This window comes from Peromyscus californicus, unplaced genomic scaffold, assembly GCF_007827085.1.
Source record: "Peromyscus californicus insignis strain IS unplaced genomic scaffold, ASM782708v3 Scaffold_18__1_contigs__length_77618521, whole genome shotgun sequence".
NCBI classification, from domain to species: Eukaryota; Metazoa; Chordata; class Mammalia; order Rodentia; family Cricetidae; genus Peromyscus; species Peromyscus californicus.
This window is the reverse complement of record NW_026294480.1, coordinates 6,370,459-6,384,731: the sequence shown is the minus strand read 5'-3', so window position 1 is coordinate 6,384,731 and position 14,273 is coordinate 6,370,459. Positions and strand designations below refer to the sequence as shown.

The following is a 14,273-nucleotide window of genomic DNA, read 5'->3' as shown; positions in this document are numbered from 1 at the left end:
TAAGAAATGTTTTATTTTTGCCAGGGTGTTCAACCACCCAGTGTGTTACAGTCACCACTTGATTGGGAGTCTCACAAGCTTTTCTACTTTGAGTTTCTATTTAAGACCAGTAATACAGTCAGCTGCCCTCACAGAATGGGTTTGTTTCCTTTAGCAGAACGTCCTCATTACAGATGTCATGTCGGGCTCAGCTGTTTAGGTGGCATAGTACTCCATTATTCGTTTGTTCTTCACTGTCTTCATGTCCACACTTCAGTGGTAGCTTAGGTGGTTTTCACTTACCACAGTTTTCAAATCATGTTGAAAGATTATAGGTGTTTCAATGCCTATAGTTTCCCATTTGTGTGATTTGAATGATTCCCACTCTTTTTTATGTGATTCTTAATTACATTTAAATACGTAGCTATGAGTGAAAAGTATGCATATTAAAACTAAGTATTTTAAATTTAAAGTTTAGTGACATGCTTTTAGTGATACCTCAACCTTTACTCAACAGGATCAAAACCCTATACATGTAAAGAGTGTGGGAAGGCCTTTGATTGGAAATCGCTGCTTGTAAAACACCAGAGAATTCATACAGGAGAGAAACCCTACATATGTGAAGAATGTGGTAAATCTTTTAACTATTCTTCCAACCTTAAACAGCACCAAAGAATTCATACCGGAGAGAAACCCTACAAGTGTGAAGTATGTGGCAAAGCTTTTAGCTGTTCTTCATATCTGGGTAAGCATCAAAGAATCCACACTGGAGAGAAACCCTACAAGTGTGAAGACTGTGGCAAAGCTTTTACTAACTGTTATGGCCTTGTTGTTCACCGAAGAGTTCATACTGGAGAGAAACCCTACAAATGTGAAGAGTGTGGCAAGGCCTTTACTATTCGCATAGCACTCTCTAAACATCAAAGAATTCATACTGGAGAGAAACCATACAAATGTGAAGTATGTGGAAAGACTTTTAATGTTCACTCAACACTTTCTAAACACCAGAGAATTCATACTGGAGAGAAACCTTACAAATGCGAAGAATGCGGCATGGCCTTTAACGTTCGCTGCATTCTTTCTAAACACCAGAGGACCCATACTGGAGAGAAACCCTACAAATGTAAAGAGTGTGGCAAAGCCTTTAACTGTTCTTCCAGCCTTCACCAACACCAACGAATACATAGTGGAGAGAAACTCTACAAATGTGATGACTGTGGCCAGGCATTTAGCTGTTCTTCTTATCTGTATAAGCATCGGCGAATCCATAGTGGGATGAAACCCTACAAATGCAAGGAATGTGGCAAGGCCTTTTACTGTTCATACAGTCTTATTTACCATCAGAGAATTCATACTGAAGAGAAACCATATAAATGTGATGAATGTGGAAAAGCCTTTAGCATTCATTCATCCTATATGAAGCACCAGCAAATTCATAGTGGAGAAAAACCCTATAAATGCAATGAATGTGAGAAAGCCTTTAATTACTGTCATAATCTAACTCGACACCAAAGAGTTCATGCTGGAGAGAAACCCTATAAATGCAAAGAATGTGGCGAAGCCTTCACTTGTACTACGGGCCTTACTCAACATGAGAGAATCCACACTGGGGAGAAACCCTTCACATGTGATGAATGTGGCAAGGCCTTTAACTCTTCTTCAAGCCTTAAACATCACTGCAGACTTCATAGGGGAGAGAAGCCCTGCAAATGAGAACAACAAGCCCTGCAAATGGCAACACTTTTGAAAACTGTTCAGGATTTACTAGACACAACAGACTTCATACTAGAAAAAATCCAGATTAATGCAAACACTGCTGCAAAGCCTTCAGTAATGTTCACCTATAACTCAATACAATAAGAATAATTCAATACGATAGAATTGCAAGGAATTTACTAATAATTCAACCCTTCTTCAGCACCATCAATTTAGTACTGGAACGATCTTGTAAAAGCAAAGAAAGGGGTCTCAACTGTTGAATAATATTTTATACACATGATCAAAAATGCACGTATGAGAGGAATCCTACAAATTCAAATAACACAAGAAATCCTTTATTCTTCACAACACAATCAACAGAAGTATTGTTGAGAAACCCTTTCCAATACAATGTGGCTACCTTTAAGTGAAGCCAGATCTTCATTAACTCTGAGTGAATCCACAGACACTACACATGTACACAGGAAGATCATTTTCAAATATATAAACTTGAAAAGAGAAAATTTGTTGTAGTAGAAATCACTGTGTAAATAGTGTAACAATCCTTACCCAATCACTTACATATAAGGAAATATATGGATGTTATTGGAGACAAACCCTGTGAATTGTTTTGGCTATGTTGGTTAGTTTGTGTTAACTTGACACAAACTAGAGATACCTGGGAAGAAGGAACCTATATCGGAGAATTGGCTGCCAGCCTGTGGGCATGTTTTGGGAGGATTTTCTTTATTAATGATTGATGTGGGAGGGCCTCTTTCCCTGGGGGTGGTGCCACCCCTGAGAATGTGGTCCCTGGATTGTATAAGAATGCAAGTTGAGGGTCTGGAGAGATGACTTAGTGGTTAACATCACTCTTGGTTCTTGCAGAGGATCCAAGTTCAGTTCCCAGCACCTACATGTGGCTCCCAACCTGCCACGCCCACGACGGTGTCACCCGCGTGACAGATGCCTTGGATGAGGTGGTTACGTGGGAAAGGGGGGCTCGTGGCCCTCGGGTCTATGCCCCCGGCGACCCCTTATCAATCTGCCCGAATCATGGTGCCAGGCTACACGGAACCACGTAAAATCTGCTTGCAGAGGCTGGCTGGCACTCTGCTTTTTTCTCTTTGCAGCTGTGACTATTGCTGTTTCCTTGTGTATTGATTTCAGGGAGTTAGCTCTCAATGTTTCTGATGTGCCCCATAAAGAGAATAATGATTCCTCAAAAGTGGCCTCAATACCCCCACCTATAATTCAAGCTTTTAGGCAAACAGTTAAAGAGGGTCCTAGAAGTTTGGGGGAATTTATGAATGATTTAGAGCAAAAAGAACTTATGACTCAGAGGGACGAAGATTCTAGCGAAGAGAGAATGAAAGTAAAAGTCCAGGAACTCATAAGCAATCCACACGCGCAGCCAACAGCAGCTGCAAGGAAGCAGTTACAGGAACTAGCCAGTCCTACAAGAATTATCCAGGGACAAATAGAGTTTCTCATCAAGGGTCGGTGGTGGCAACCCCCTAACTTTAATCCTAGATATAATAATTATTTGGAGCCATTGCCCTTTACGAGAGCTTATGATAAACATGGGAACCAATGGGTGAATCATAATAGTATGAAAACAGAATGGCATAAGTTACAGTTCATGGAAAGAATAGCTAGGTCCCAACCCCCCTGGTGCCTTCTCACCTGCAGGCAAAGGTTAAATATTTTCACACAAATGAAACCATGGTTAGAACAATGGTGGGAAGGGTTTAATTTTGATACAAAACAAAGGTCTAATAATTACGTAGAAGGAAAAACTTCAGCTAGTGCCGTAATGTTCTCTGTCTGGATGAGGAATCACAATAGAGGAAATAATACCTGTACTCATGAGATCTATTAATCATTCTGAGAAAATTGTGTGACCACATTGTTAATTCTAAGTCTATTGCCCCACTGGCCAATTGCCATGTTTCCTCAAATGATTGTATAAAAAACACTGCTTGATCTGAGTAAAATTGCAGCAGTTTCACAGCATACTCTCGTGTCTGTGTCTGTCTGTCATTCGCCGAATCTCACTTATCCTGAGTACCTTCGACCTGTTTTCCCTCGGTCTGGTGTTCCTACTGAGACCCAGTCCGCGGCACCAACCATTCATAACTCCAGTTCCAGAGCATCCAACATGTTTTTCTGATCACCACAGGCACCAGGAATGCATCTGGTACACATAATACATGCAGGCAAAACACACAAATATATAAAATAAATGAACCTAAAAAATTATTAAGAAAAGAAACAGAGAATGAGTAAGGAAGAAAGGAAGGGAGGAAGGAAGGAAGGAAGGAAGGAAGGAAGGAAGGAAGGAAGGAAGGAAGGAAGAAACAAAAAGAAAGTTCAGAGTAGGCCATGGAAAAGCCAGTAAATAGTGTTTAACTATGGTCCATACTTCAGGTCCTACCTCCAGATTCCTTCTTAAGTTCTTGCCTTGACTTCCCTTGGTGATGTAACCTGTGAGCTGAAGTAAATCCTTTCTTCCCCAAGTTGCTTTTGGTCAGTGTTTTATCACAGCAACAGAAAGCAAACTAGGTCAGAGATTAGGATCATGGGATATTCCTGTGATGAACCTGGCCACGTTCCTGGAAAGGATTCCACAATCCATGGGAGGATTATGGAAACAGTTTGAGCTTTTAGGGGGAAAGGCCATTAAGTACTCAGAGCTAACTGGGATGTTAAAGGAGCTTGGAAAAATAGGACTGTTGAGAGAGGTGCAGACAATGGAAATCTAGCTTGTAAAGTTTCAGAGAAAAGCTAAGAGTATAACAACTTGAATTAGGTCTTCAAATTAAATGTGGTTAGTTCTGTTTTTCCACTGTTTTTAGAGCTGTCTGTGTGATATATTTAATTTATGAATCTGTGATTTCTGTTGAGGTGGGTCTGAAGAAACAGCTTTAAATAATAAGAGTCCAGAACCATTGAACTAAAATGTTTGGTTATTAAGACAATTGATGCTCATTAGCTGGGGCTGTGATTTGTAAGAGACAAGCATCAAGTTAAAACCTTCTGCAAAGTTATTTCCTCAGTATCAGCCTCCAGAATCTGTAGTCCAGATGGGGCCAAGGCTGCATCTCAAGCTGTCATCCAAACTTGGCAATGTGTAAAAGTCTCCCATGTGGTGATGATTTTGTTGGCCAGAAAACTGCAGGACTTAGGAGGTCATAGAAAGCAGTTGATTCTTGGCACTATGTGAGGCCATAGTGAAGAGGCTATTAGTGAAGGTGCAGCCTCAGTTGTAGTGGAAATCCCCGGATTAAAAGTGTCATGTAGAAAAACTGAGGCTTGGTGATATGTGGCATCGTTGTGGTTCCTGAAAAAGCCAGCAAAATCCATTGCTGAATGGGCTGGATTAGTTTTATATCAGAGACTCCAGAATTGGAGATGCCAACACCATGGGATGACCATCAAGGACAGCAGCATATATAGAGTGGAGTAGGCCTGAGCCTATGGGACAAGCTTATGTTTCCAGATGCCATAGCAGGACAAATAGGGCTATAGCCCTTCAAATCCAGAAGATCATGAGCATATCCTAGACACTGAACACTGAATATTTACACTGCTGGACTTTTTGGTTTCATTGTAATTGTATCCTGATTCTTCCCTCTTGAAATAAGAAAGCATGAATTTATTTTGAATTTAATAGGAAGGATTTTATTTATTTTACAGTTAAGAGACTTCAGATTTGTAAGGAGACCTTGGACTTTTAAATTGTTTGAATTTGTTTAAAGACTACAAGGCTTTTAAAATTATACTATGTTTTATATTATGATAGTAACATGAGATCTTGGGGATAAACCACAAAGGAAAGGTTATAATTTAATGGCAATGTATTAAGTTGACAAAGAATCAATTGTGCTGTTGAGTTTCTTTTTATCATTGTGACATAAACTAGAGCCACCTGAGAAGAGCGGATCTCAACTGAGGAATTGTTTCCATCAGAGTGGCCTATAAGTATGTCTTTGGAGCATTTTCTTGATTAATGACTAATTTGGAAGGTCAAGTCCACTGTGAATGGAACCAACCCTGGGCAGGTGGTCCAGGGCTGTATAAGAAAGCAAACTGAGCAAGCCATGGTAAAAGCCAGTAAACAGCATTCCTCCATGGCCTCCACTTCATTTCATGTCCCCAGGTTGCTGCCTTGAATTCCTGTCTAGGTTTCCCTCATGATGAAACTGTAGCCTGTCAGCTGAAATAAACCCTTTCCTCCCCAAGTTGCTTTTGGTCCATGTATTAACACAGCAACCAAAGGTAAACTGGGATATTAGCAAAGCATGAAAATATTGCTTGTATTTTATAAGATATTGTTGTTTGGTATGACTGAAACACTTACCACAGATATCAGAATCATGCAGATGTCTCAAGTCTGAGTGTATCAATTCGTTATAAAACCAAATTATTACATTGGCTCAATTTTGAACTCATGGTTGTAGATCAAGATGTGAGTTCTCAGCTGTTCCTTTGTTTTGCCATCATGGACTCTAAACCTCTGAAAATGTAAGCCAAATTGAATATTTTTTTTATAAGTTGTCTTGATGCCAATAATTGTTTTTTTTTTTTTTTTTTTTTTTTTTTTTTTTTTTTGGTTTTTCGAGACAGGGTTTCTCTGTGTAGTTTTGCGCCTTTCCTGGAACTCACTTGGTAGCCCAGGCTGGCCTCAAACTCACAGAGATCCACCTGGCTCTGCCTCCCGAGTGCTGGGACTAAAGGCGTGCGCCACCACCGCCCGGCTGATGCCAATATTTTGATACAGCAACAGAAAAGTAATTAAGACAGAAGTTAATACCAGAGACTGGGCTATTTATGTGATGGTCTGACCATGCTGTTTTTGGTAGAAGATTTTGGGACTTTGGTCTATGCTGTGGGATGTTCTGTATGTCAAGTGTGTTGCTGATTGGTCAATAAAAAAATCACTGATTGGCCAGTGGCCAGGCAGGAAGTGTAGGCGGGACAAGGAGGAGAATAATTCTGGGAAGTGGAAGGCTGAGTCAGAGAGACACGGCCAGCCGCCACAATGAGAAACAGCATGTGAAGATGCCAGTAAGCCACGAGCCACGTGGCAACATATAGATTTATAGAAATGGATTAATTTAGGCTGTAAGAACAGTTAGCAAGAATCCTGCCACGGCCATACAGTTTGTAACCAATATAAGTCTCTGTGTTTACTTGGTTGGGTCTGAGTGGCTGTGGGACTGGCGGGTGACAGAGATTTGTCCTGACTGTGGGCCAGGCAGGAAAACTCTAGCTACAGGTCTAGGAAAGCAGTTGAATTCTGTAAACAGTAATTAATAGATCATGGAAGTAGGAGCTTGGAAGACAATAGTGCTGAGAACAATTGGACTATGGAGGCCGAACTCAAAGCGTTTCAGGGAAGAACAATATTAGTAACTGAGCTACAGACCATGCTTGTGATATTTTGGCAAAGAATGTGGCTGCTTTCTGCCCTTGTCCTAAGAATCTGCCTTAGGCTGAATTGAAAAGTAATGGACTAATTTCTTTGGTGGAGAAGATTTTAAGACAGCTTAACAAAACCTATTGGTGTCCAGCCCCTCAATAGTCTTCTCCCAGAGCTCCAGAAGAGATGCTACCAGTGGTGGATTAATCTGAGGGATACTCTAATAAATCTACTTACACATAACTCATTAGTCCATTCACTTTATTCTTCTGAGTCATTCTCTCTCTATACGGCTTCTATTCTGCTCTCATGCCTAACTCCTTTCTTGCCAGATTTCCCTCTACATTTATCTGCTGTACTCCCTAAATGCTATCTTAATTCTTTCATCTTAGTTCTGCCCCATCTTGGTCTTTCTCATCTCATTCTTACCCACCTAATTCTTCCTCATCTGGCTCTTCCTCATCTTCCATCTCATCCTTCTAGTTCATCTAATTTTTCCAATAAATGTTCTACTCAAGTCTCTGAGGTTTACAGTTATATACTCATGCAATACTAATGCTCTGGCTAAGGCAAGGTCACCAGGCTTTAATTCCCTCAGGGTCAAAAGGAGGGGCAATAAGATCCACACAAAAGATTAGTAATTGTCAGCTATCATCTGCAACCCAAAAGGGAAGTAACTAATTGGGAAATGAATCAACTAAGGGCTAAATTTGGTTACTATCTAAGCAAAGGGTGTTTATGTGTTCAAACTGTATTCTTAGAAGTGTTCAGTTGAAATGTTAAGAACCTTTAAAATCTGTAAGTCACTAGGTCATGAGTGAAAATAAAACTGCCTTCTATTTTTCCTTTGGTCCCCTTATCTGTCCAAGCTATCTCAGCTCCTGCCATATTCTGGCAGGGCAGGGGAGTGCACTCGGTAACTAGGCATCCTGAGTCATAGCTTGATGTACCTGTAAGTAGAAACCTTTTAGTTCTGAGTTAATAGTTAAAGATAGATCTAAAACTAGAGATAAGACTTTGGAAAGGGGAAGGTTAAACATAATTAGCACATCTGCCAGGCTTTCTGGAAAGTGAAACATCTCAATCAGCTGCAGTTATCAGTGGAAAGGCAGGTGGAGTGGGCCAGAATGAGCATTTCATCCTACGGTGTGAATTTAGGGTTTCTAGGCCTGGGCCTGTTTTGTTCCATGTGGAACACACGTTGAGCACTTTTGCATTTGCGGGGTTCCAGTTGCTGTGGTAGATCTGATATTGTGTTAGAAATGTTTCTTTCGATCTGGGCTCACAGGTTTGGGCTAGTATAGAAGCTTAAAATCACCATAACACCACAAGCATGGAAAGATCATGTATGAGAGAAGCTTGAGCAGACCCTTACCATCAAATAGGTTGGAACAACCCAGAAGAAGAAAACTTTCTCATTCAATTAAATGTATAATCCCTGTTACTCTTCCTTTGGATTAATGATGTATAAATATTTGCAGGTTGCCCTCCCAACCCAAACTGATGGGATGTGACAGTATACACTTTACCACTATAGTAAGAGTCATTCATTGTGTTCCTTCCTGGTCAATGTCAGAGAAAGTGTGCCAGTGATACCACTGGGTGGCTAGTCTGTAATTTAGACATGATAAAACTTTAGCAGGAATTTCCCATTGGAATTGTGTGTTGTCTCCGTAATAAAATAATTTTTTTAATGTGGTTGGAGTTACAACCTGTAAGCCTGGCTAGTGGGGAGTTTAGAAAAGATAACCTTGTTGGGGAATATTATTTTAAGGTGTGCTACTTTTTGTTTATGTTGCATTTGGTTAACTCTGTGAAGCTCTGTTACTGTGCCTGTGTAAAACACCTGATAGTCTAATAAAGAACTGATCGGCCAATAGCAAGGCAGGAGAAAGGACAGGCAGGGCTGACAGGCAAAGAGAATATACAGAAGGAAAAATCTGGGAGGAGGGATGAGAGAGAACTAACCTGGGAAGGAGGACATCAGGGGCCAGCCACCCAGCTACATAACCAGCAACTGAGTAAGAGTAAGGTTTACAGAAGAGAATGGGAAAAGCCCAGAGGCAAAAGGTAGATGGGATAATTTAAGAAAAGCTGGCTAGAAACTAAGCCAAGCTAAGACTCGGCATTCATAATTAAGAATAAACCTCTGTATGTGACTTATTTTGGAACTGGGTTGTGGGCCCCCCAAAAGACCAAAAAACAAACAACAACATACCCTGGAGACTGACTTTATTGCACCCTTGCTTATAAACTGGTTTTCCGTTCACAGGAGATATAATAGCAAATTTACTTGATGGTATCACAACTTACAATTTTGAGTACTTCAATGGCTATTTTTAAAGCATCTCAACAAAACAATAGAGGCTTCTGTAAAGGAGATGTCATTTTCCAGTTTCTTGTTTACATGCAATGGGTATTGACAGAGGCAATGAGCTGGCACATTTTTAAACAAAACTTGAGTAGGACTTTTGATCTGAGACCCAAAGTAGCAATACAGCAAATGATATTGAGCATGTCTTGTATAACTTTGAACAGGTAAATTCATTTAGTGGTCTCAAAGCTGTAATCCGGACACTGGGGTAAAGGAGACAGAGATGTTAGTGAACTGCTGTTGATCACATTGTCTTCCAAGTGTTAGATAAGTCTAATCTCAGGTCCCCAGGGTCTAGAGGCCCTTCTGTGTGCCAGACACAGTTCTGAAAGCTAACAAGTAAATAAGACAGGCTGCATGTTGGACCTGTATCTCTGGGACTCACTCTATGTCAAGGATGAGAGAAAAGGAACACAGTTAAAAATAGTACTTTGGTGATAAAAGAACATTGCATTTAATTTGTGACTAGGAATGCTTACAGTGATTAACTGTGTTGCCCAAAAACAAAGCCATTATTTGAATCTGATAATTGAGTTAATTAAAATCTCCTTTTAAGGCGTATACTAAGGAAGAAGACCTATTTCATTTTCTCCTCTGAATTCCCATTTGCTACATAAATTTATCCCTGAGTTCCAATGCCAAAACTAATTTAAATCATTTGCTCAGTTACTAATTAAGAAGAAAGAACTTTCTTAATGTATTAGCTATCTGCTGCTTTGGGATAACGACCAGCTGAACTGATGGATTTTTGTATAATGATCTATTGCTATGGTGACTAGCTGCCCAGTGAGCAGAGTGTATTTTATTTTTATTGCACTAATAATGCTCAGCTGGTAGCAGATGTGAATACCAAGGTTCTTTTTCCTTTGCAGTAATTGGGTCCATGGGACAAACATTAAATATGCCTCTTGAATATATTAGTGGGACATCAAATACAGACTCCTTCAATAATTCCAATTCAACCTAATGCAGTTTGCAAAAAGCATCTTAGCCATGGGGATCAGTATTGTCAGTGTTCACGTGGAATCTCTATCCCTTGTCAAAGATAATCATCATCACTGGAGCTGGTTACTGTTTTATGCAGGTATAATTTCTGCCTCATACCTGCACACAAAAATGTATGTTTCCTTTAGTTGTGAGGAAAGAAAAAGAAGAAATTAAAAGAAGGCAGTGACATGTATATATGAAGAATTTTTAAAAATTCCTACCGTGTGTGGGGAGTGTGGTGGTGCATGCATGCCTCTGTGAGTGTGGGTGTGTGTATGTATGCATGGGGGAGGTGCTTAGAGGAAATGTTCTTTATTGGTTCTGTCTTCGGGAAGTGCCTTTTGACTTCTGTAACTGAAAATTGTATAAACATGACCACTCCATGGAATGGCTAAGGGGAAGGTTTTTATTGTAGATAGAGAGAACAGGAAGAGTCCAGAGCAGAAAGAGAAGTAGACTTCACCTGGCCATGAAGAAAGAAGAAGGAGAGAGAGAGAGAGAGAGAGAGAGAGAGAGAGAGAGAGAGAGAGAGAGAGAGAGAGAAGAATGAGGAGGAGGAGGAGGAGGAGGAGGAGGAGGAGGAGGAGGAGGAGGAGGAAGAGGAAGGATGAAGACCCACACAAAGAGAGGCCATAGCATGGTGATAAGGAGAATGAATAGCTGTGGGAAGGGAAGCCTTTGAGCTGAAGGGAGTTTAGGGGAGAGAAGGTGACAGAAAAACTAGGATGTGGACTTGGAAATGTGTAACAGGTACTTGTGATACTGAGGGAGCCTGGAGCCAGTGTAGCTAGAGTTTTCCTGCCTGGCCCACAGTCAGGACAAATCTCTCTCACCTGCCAGTCTCACAGCCGCTCAAACCCGACCAAGTAAACACAGAGACTTATATTGGTTACAAACTGTATGGCCGTGGCAGGATTCTTGTTAACTGTTCTTACAGCTTAAATTAATCCATTTTTATAAATCTATACCTTGCCACATGGCTCGTGGCTTACCGGCATCTTCACATGCTGTTTCTCATCGTGGCGGCTGGCAGTGTCTCTCTGACTCAGCCTTCCACTTCCCAGCTTTATTCTCCTCCTTGTCCCGCCTACACTTCCTGCCCAGCCAATGGCCAATCAGTGTTTTATTTATTGACTAATCAGCAACACATTTGCCATACAGAACATCCCACAGCAAGCCAGCATGAACTTTGGCATGTTACTAGACACCACAGGTAGCCATTTGTCCCTCTGCCAGTGATAAGGGAAATGACCCCTTTTCATAGAGGGAAACCAGTTTACTAATTTGACATGTTGGGCATAGGAGTTGGGCAATTTACACAGAACAACCTCTTCCATTTTGTCACATTGGTTTTTCAGTATATGTTGCTTTAAGTAACACTTTGGAATTAGTCCTTGCAGAATTTTATTCCTATCACTTTCATTGAAATTAAAATGGTATTCCATATGTGCCATTCTAGGACCGTGATTTATGGGAGTACACATCAGTCTTACTTGTTTTATTTTTCTGGAAATACAATTTCCTGATCTGTAGACTGGAGATACACACACATCACCCCCCCCCCCACACACACACACACACACACACTTATGTGCATATATATCATCCTGAGTTGCTGACTTGGTCAAATTTAGTATGGATATTAGTATGTACTAATACAACAAGCCAAGCTTAAGCTGTTAACCAGAGTGTTAAATGATACTTTATGCAAGCTATGAGTAGTTTTCTTTTACATTTATTTGTCTTTTATAGCAAACATATTCTGAGCTTTGATAATTTTTAAAAACATCTCAAGAGTGACCTTTCTTCACAATGCTTTTGCACAATATTCAAGATGAGAGATAAATTACAAACACACAATGTCACAACATATGTCTGAAATGCAGTCGCCAGTTGAAGTTTCCTGAAGTGTGAAGTAGAAATTATGAAAACTGTCCTATCTGCACCAGCCTTGTTGACAAAACTGTCAGAGCAGATGCTGTGGCTCTGGCAAAGCCTTCTTCTCCTTTCCTTGGGGAGCTTAGTTCCCCATAAACATTAGCTTCTCTTAAAGTTGTTTATCTCAGAAGTGCTAAAGCATTTTAAAAGATTTTATACACCTAAGAACCTTATTTTTTATTCCTACATACTTTGATTGAAGAACTGAATACCACCTTTTCCGAATGAAAAATTGAAATGGCTAAGATAATGTCATCTTGTTCTGATTCCATTTTGTGTTTGTTTAGACAGTGTGTGTGTGTGTGTGTGTGTGTGTGTGTGTGTGTGTGTGTGTGTGTATGTGTGTGTGCATGGTTTGTGTTCATGCACAAATGTTAACAAGAAAGGAGGACTTATGATCTAGAATTTCAAAGTAATTGTGGATTGATGGTGTGTATTAGCATAAGCCTATATTTCAATATGCCATCATTTAATTATTTAATGTCACAAATCATATATGCTGACCTATATCAGCTCTTGGTTATTAAAGTAACCGTTATTAAATTACACACTAATCTCATTGTACAGCACAGCATTTTATATGTTTCAAATTCTTGCTCATCATGAGATAAATTGATCAAGTTTTGAGCTCAACACTTTATAGATGTGGCATCTGAATCAGTGACCGCAAACAACTTGCACCGAATACCAGTGTGACAGAGTTTCAGTGCCTAGACGCTTGAGAGGCGAGGGTCCCAGAAACTCAACAGCCACCAAAGCTACGCCAAGCCAGTGGCTTTGGGCTTCTGGCCCCGTGAATTCAAAGAATGAAGCTCGTGGACCACAGAAGGTATGTTTTTAGAAGCATTTTGTTATAGGATGTTTGAGAAAGAAGGCACAGCCCCTGTACAACAGGAAGGGACCCAGGGAGTGGGCTCCCACTGGACTTCGGAGTTAATGAGGCTATCCTGAATGGAGGAAGGGACGCGGTAGGAATGAACTCTGTGGGTCGAAAGAAAGTCTTATGGGGATCAACCTGCCAGGCTGTCTTGGGGGTGAGGGGACGGCAAAGAGAAACAAAACGGCAGAAAAGCAAGCGGATTTTGAGTGATAGGTGGGTGGGGTCTCAGAGCTGATACAGTCTATGGGTAGTTGACTTTTAAGAGAGAATTAAGGGGCGTAGTAGTTTTCCTGGTAAACAAAAACCAGCCCTACTGAGATTCCCGAGGAATGCTGAGTTTAGGTTTCTGTTTATTCAGATTCCTTCTGTTTTGGACGTTGTCGCCAACACTGCCATTTGGTGGGTTGGATTTGGACCTAACCAAGGCTGTACTAGGCTCCTGCAGTGGAGAGCAGCGCTAAAGTGGAGTCTGAGCTCAACTCAGAACCGAGAGGGACAGTTTTCAATGGAGAGGAGCTAGAGGGAGAGAGGAGAGAGCATCGGGTCGTCGCACGACCTGTAAGATGCACTATGTCCCTAGCTGGTGCTGAGTTAGTGAGTTCTTTCCCCGATGAAGCCCTCGGGGTTCATTAACTCAGAGACTGCAGAGATTCATCTCCCTCAGAGACTCGAAGGTCGATTGGGCCCACCTTTCCGGAATATTTGCATCTCAAAGGTGTGTAAGGATAGTTAGGTTTGTAACAAGGGCAGTCTGTGGAATAGAGGCTCTGAAACAGATTTACTTCTCCAAGGGGCAGAGAAAGTTTCAGCTGCATTACCCTCTCCTTCTTACCCCTCCCCTTAAAACTCCCTTATAAAACTTTCTTACTTAAATTGCTAAGTATATATTGAATCCGCCACTTCCGCAGGCGTTCACAAGTATACACTAACTTGTCTCTGGAAACACATATAAAATTAAGAGTAGTGACTAGAGCTAGATGCCCTGCTGTGTC

At 40.8% G+C, this 14,273-nt stretch overlaps 1 pseudogene; it reads left to right on the top strand.

Moving 5' to 3' along the window:
* The window catches only part of LOC128113812 (zinc finger protein 729-like), an 87,754-nt pseudogene that overhangs the window by 21,944 nt on the left and 51,537 nt on the right, over window positions 1–14,273 (top strand).